Raw genomic sequence first — 6,585 nt, forward strand, 5'->3', positions numbered from 1 at the left:
ACAAGGCACAGCGAGAGAGGGAGCACAAGCAGAGGGTTTGGGAGAAACCGGCTTCCTGAAAAGCAGGGACCCCGATGCAGGGCTCAATCCCACAACTCAGGGATCATGACCTGAGCTGAAGACAGATGCTTAACGGCTGAGCCACCCCAGTTCCCTTACCTTGGAATAATCCTAATGAAAGAGGTAAAAGATCTATACCCCAAAAATGATAATAAGCACTGATGAAAGTGATTGAAGAGGACACAGAAAATAAAATAAAATTCCATGGTCATAGAATGTTGTTAATATTGTTAACATGTTATCTATGGTACCCAAAGCAATATACACATTTACTATAATTCCTATCAAAGTACCATTAGCTGGTTTCACAGTGTTGAAAAAAGAATAATAAAATTTTTATGAAACCACACAAGACCTTGAATAGCCAAGGCAACCTTGAAACAGAAAAGCAAAGGTTGAATTATCACTGTTCTGGACTTCAAGTTGTAGTACAAAGTTGTAGTGTTCAAGACAGTATGTTACTGGCACAAAAGCCTCATAGATCTATGGAACAGAACAGAGAACCCAGAAATGAGCCCACAACTATATGGCCAGTCAACTAATCTTCAACAAAGCTGGCAATAATATCCAATGGAAAAGAGTCTCTTCAACAATTAATGTTGGGAAATATAGACAGCAACATGCAAAAGGATGAAACTGGACCACTTTATTACACCACACATAAAAATAAATTCAAAATGGATGAAAGACCAGGGTGCCTGGGTGGCTCAGTTGGTTAAGTATTTAACTCTTGATTTTGGTTCAGGTCATGACCTCAGGATTGTGAGATCAAGCTCCACATCAAGTTCCACACTTAGTTCAGAAACTGCTTAAGATTCTCTCTTTTTCCTTAGCCTACTCTCCCGCCCTCAAATAAATAAATAAATCTTTATTTTTTAAAATAAAATAAACAAAATTGATGAAAGACTAAAATGTGAAACAGGGACCCATTAAAATCCTAGAGAAGAACACAGGCAGTAACTTATTTGACATTGACAGTAGCAACTTCTTACTGATATGTCTTCTGAGACAAGGGAATCAAAAATAATAGTAAAATATTGAGACTTCATCAAAGTAAAAAGCTTCTGCACAGAAGAAAACAATAAAACCAAAGGTGACCTATGAAATTTGTGGAGATATTAGATGACGTCCAATATATGATTAGTATCCAAAACTCAATGGCCAATTAACAAATAATTCAGTTAAAAAGTGGGTTGAAGACCTGAATAGACCTTTTTCCAAAGAAGACATCCGGATGGCTAACAAGATACATGAAAAGATGCTCAACATCACTCATCATCAGGGAAATGCAAATGAAATCTACAATGAGATATCACTTCCCACCTGTTAGAATTGCTAAAATCAACAACAGAAACAAAATGTTTGAGAGACCATGTAGAGAAATGGGAACCTTCTTGAAATGCTGGTTAGAATGCAAAGTGTTGCAACTACTGTGGGAAACAGTGTAGAGGTTCCTCAAAAAGGAAAAAGTATGATCCAACAATTGAACTACTGAGTATTTATACAAAGAACAGAAAAATACTAAATTTACAGGAACAGGGGGGAGACCAGATGGTGGGGAAGTCGAAGGAGGCGCCCTTTCAACCCGTACCCTAAAGTGAGCTGATTACCTTCCAAAGAACTCCAATCAGCCATTAAATCAGCCTGAGATCAGAATTATACACGTCTAGATCTCTGCTGAAGCAGAAGATGCCAGTGGGCAGGTAAAGCCGAGTGGGGAAGTCGGACTAATATCTGAAGATAAACAAAAGGGGGAGGGAGCCACCAGAGGCGACCCTTTGGAAAGTAATACCCCAATACGAGAGTGCCCTGTGTCTGGGGACCAGCATTAACTCTGGTAGAAAGCACTCCATAAGAGCAAGGGATCACCGGGGGGAAATTGCGGGCTTTAGGGTCCGGGCTTAAGTCCCCAGACCCAGGACAGCCATCCCTGGCTCAGAGCCAGAGAGAGTGCGGCAGAGAAACTAGGTCTTGGTCCCTGAACCACCAGTGCTCCCATGAGGGGCTGGGAGCCTCGCCAGCCAACAGAAGCACAGCCTTTTTGCAGTCCCCATACGAATGCCCTGCCATGCCATCAGAGTCCGATTCCTGCCCCTTGCCCCTGAGAGATGTGCACACAGGCGCCAGCCAGTTGGTCTTGGAGGGGAAAGATCAGGTACTCCCAGCCCAGGCCAGTGGGAAAATCTCAGTGTCCAATTGCTGCTTGGAATTTCCCAGACAGCCACAGCTGTCAAATAATCTTCTACAAAACAAGAAAAAATATCCAGTGGAAAAAAGACAGTCTCTTCAATAAATGGTGCTGGAAAAACTCGACAGCTATACGTAGAAGAATGAAACTCAACCATTCTCTTACACTACACCATACACAAAGATAAACTCAAAATGGATAAAAGACCTCAACATGAGATAGGAATCCATCAGAATCCTAGAGGAGACCCTAGGCAGTAACATCTTCGATATCAGCCACAGCAACATCTTTCAAGATATGTCTCCAAAGGCAAAGGAAACAAAAGCAAAGATGAACTTTTGGGACTTCATCAAAATCAAAAGCTTCTTCACAGCCAAGGAAACAGTCAAGATAAGAAAGAGTCAACCCACGGAATGCGAGAAGATATTTGCAAATGACAGTACAGACAAAGGTTGATATCCAGGATCTATAAAGAACTGCTCAAACTCAACACACACAAAACAGATAATCATATCAAAAAATGGACAGAAGATATGAACAGACACTTCTCCAATGAAGACAAGACAAATGGCTAACAGACACATGAAAAAATGTCCAGAGAATCTTATGTTAAGCAAAATAAGTCAGAGAAAGACAACTGTTATACGATTTCCCTCATGTGGAATTTAAGAAGTAAAACAAATATTCATAATGGGAAAAAAGAGTCAAACCAAGAAACATTCTCTTAACTATGGATACCAAACAGGAGGTGAGGTGGGTGGAGGAATGCTTTAAATACATTAGGATTGCACTTCTCGTGATAAGCACTAGATGTTGTATGTACTTGCCAGAGATAAAGCCACATCTCCCCACTGTCTCAGCCCCCTTGGAAGCCTCCACAATCCCCACCGTGGCCATGGCCATGGTAGCCACCCTGAGCATAGCCTCCATGATGATCATGTCCATAATTACTTTCATTATGAGAACCTCCTAATCCCCTTCCTGAGCCATCTGATTTAGAGGTCTTATACCAGTTGCCTTATTCCTCCAAGAGAAATTCATGTTCTCACATGCAGGATTAGGACACTTGGTCATTAGGTCACTGATGTCTGCCATGACCACCACCTCCACTAAGGAATCCTGCAGCTTCCACCACCTGCTATCACCTCCATTGCTTCCATGGCCCAGGGGTCCTCACGGTCTACAACCATTGTCACTGTTCCTGTTTGAAGTCTGTTCACTGAGTAATAAATGAGGCCTTGGTAGGATTCCCAGAGAATTATCTACCCTGAAACCTGTCAATAGCTGCTTTAGCAAAAAGTTGGTCATCAAATGATACTGTTGCCTCTCTTTTCAGCTTGCCTTTTTTCCCTGTCTGTGCACAGACATGGGTTAATCATGGGTTATCTTGTTTTCTTATTTGTTTCGATATTGCCCATCAGCCACAGATGCAATTTTAACATTTTCATCCAAGCCTTGTATGAAGATGGAATTGTTGTTTGAATTATTCTGCTTAAAGTCATGATGTGATCCTTGGTCTTAAGGGCCACCAAATTTACTGAAACCAGCATGGTAAATTCTGTCCATGCTGACTCTGCCTTCACAGCTTTCTTCACAGCCACCTCTATGATCTTCGGGTTCATAACCACCACTGCTGTAGTTGCCACTGTTCCATCTACAAACCCCACTGCCCTGCTGTCCTCCCCTGTTGCCACTTCCATCATCACTCTTGTCCTTATTGTCATAACCACTGCTGCCACCACTCACGGAGGACTGATCTTCGCCAGTTACCTCCATCATCCCTTCCATCACCACCTCCACTGCTACTGTTGCATTGGTCTGTTGCCTATAGCCTTGAAGGAAATTATAGGAGCTTTGCTGCTGTCCATAGCATTACAGCTGTCCACTATAGCCAGCCCACTCTGGGGCTTCCCATAGCTATTTCTCTGAGAACCACTACTATATCTTATGAGGTGCTGCTAATGGCTGTATGTTGGCCCTAGCCAAGATAAGAGGACTGTTGCCCATAAAATGATAACACTGACTACTTCCATAGCCACCAGTTGATTGACATCCCTGGGCAGCTGACTGAGGGCCATAGACTATGTTCTGTGTCTGCCCATAAGAAGAACCATAGCTGCTCTAGCCATAGCCTGAAGTGCCTGCTGACTGGCTGTAATCACTGTAATTTGTTGTCCACATGGCCTATTTCTTTCCTGGGAATAGCTCTGTCCAGGCTGGGTGGACTAGGTCCAATGGTTTGGGTTGTTTGTTGGGTGTTGTCATTTGAGGTCATGTCCACCCACACACAAACTTTGGACTGACAAGGAACAAGATTCCAACACCATAGAGCAAGGAGCCTGTTTTTTTTTCCTTGTTTTTATTTGTTGTTTGTTTGTTTGTTTTTGTTAATTTAAATGAAAATAACATTTTAAGCTAGGGGTGAAAAATTGAAATGGTTGCTTGATTATTTATTATATTTTGAAATTGATATTTTTTCCTTTATAGATAGGCACAAAAATATTTCTTAAGGTTATTATATCTTCTAGTCCTATATTCACTTATTCATTTCTGCACAATGAGAATTCCTTCCTTGTAGTTCTGCACATTAAGAATTCCTTCCTTGTAGGAGTGCCTGGGTGGCTCAATGGGTTAAAGCCCCTGCCTTCAGCTCCAGTCATGATCCTGGGCTTTCTGCTCAGTGGGGAGCCTGCTTTCCTCCTCTCTCAGCCTTCTTCTTTGCCTACTTGTGATCTCTGTCAAATAAATAAACAAAATCTTTAAAAAAATCTTTCCTTGTAATATCTTTCTATAAGGTCATAAAATTTCTCTTTTTTACCTTGGAGAAAAAGCCTTGTTTTCTGGCATTTTATGAATCAGAATTTATCTCCTAATCTATTTAAGCATTTTTATTGGTATCTTGCAATTTACAAATCTCTAATTTAGTACACTTCACTGTGGAAGTTACTGGCAATAGATTGCTAGAGGATTCTGATTTAGCTCTTGCTGTTTAATGCAGGATTTATATGGTATTCAGGTGATTTAGTATTATAGGTAAACTGTTGGAGTCTATGATATGTTTATAGCCAAATATTACCTAGCTTTATGATCTTGGACAAATTAATCTCTCCAAACTTTCATCTATAAAACATGGATAGCAACATATTTCTCCTCCGCCTGATTGTTATTAAAATGCAGGAAGTATTTTACTGTTTTGAAAACAACAGAGCACTAAAAATTCAGAGAATAGATACAGACATAGGAATAGATATATAAAAATAGTTGGTTGAAACGTGTCTTTGATTTTTCCTTACCTCTAGTCTATCTAAATGCAGGTATTCCCAATTTCAGTGTTCTGCATTTCTCCTTATGCCCAGAATTCTATGTTACAATTTCCTTACCCATAGAAACCAAATGTGAGGAATTCATCCACATTGAGCTGTTAGAACTTTTAAATTTCTCTTCATGATGGTATTTGCCCATAAATGAATTCTTAAAGGGGATTTTGAGTAAAGCATACTCTCTTTTATAGCATGGTTATTACTGGAATCCCATGTTTATATTGCATAGTGTCATTGAAGTCATATACTTGTATGATATTTTGAAAATAGTAAGTCTTTTGGAATCATTTGCTTGGGTTGCCTTCAGCTAGTGGACATAGACATGGACATAGACATAGTTTAAGTTATGTAGATAGTTCTGTTGAAGTTATTCTCATTTCTATTTCTGAATTTTATATGGAATCATTTCATATTTCTACTGGCTAAGTTCTTTTTCTCTATTCTTAATATTAAACATTATTTTTTTAAAAAATTATCAGATTCCAATTTTGACTTGCCAAAATATCAAGTCATAATATTTTATGTACAAAATTTTATGTACACAATCTCTATAATTGATATTGGTTAGTTTGCTTGGACAATTGTAACAAAGTACCACATGCAGGATAAATTAGACAATAGAAATTTATTGTCTCAAAGTTCCAGAGGAAGTTCTAGAAGTACTAAATCAATGTATTAATTAGGATGATTCCTTCCGAGGGCTGTGAGGAAAGGATCTATTCCAGGCCTCTCTCCTTTTCTTCTAGATGGTTAACATTGGCTTTTCTTCTTTATGTGTCTGTGTCCAAATTTCCACTTTTTGTAGAGATATCAGTCATATTTGATTTGGAGTTCACCCTACTCCAGTATGACCCCATCTTAACTAATTATATTTGTCATTACCCTATTTTCAATAATGTCAACTTTCTAGGCACTAGGGTTTAAGACTTCAACATACGAATTTTGATGATGGACACAATTCAGTCTATAATACTTTCTATCAATCTTCTATATATGGTGGAATAGTTTTTTTCACTT

The 6,585-nt window shown here is 39.4% G+C and overlaps 1 pseudogene; it reads right to left on the reverse strand.

Annotated features, from left to right (window-relative positions):
* Nucleotides 1-3,104: 3,104 nt before the first annotated feature.
* LOC132007528 (RNA-binding protein FUS-like) lies at nt 3,105-4,523 on the reverse strand (annotated as a pseudogene).
* Nucleotides 4,524-6,585: the final 2,062 nt, after the last annotated feature.

The sequence above is a fragment of the Mustela nigripes genome, chromosome X (genome assembly GCF_022355385.1).
Source record: "Mustela nigripes isolate SB6536 chromosome X, MUSNIG.SB6536, whole genome shotgun sequence".
Taxonomy (NCBI): Eukaryota; Metazoa; Chordata; class Mammalia; order Carnivora; family Mustelidae; genus Mustela; species Mustela nigripes.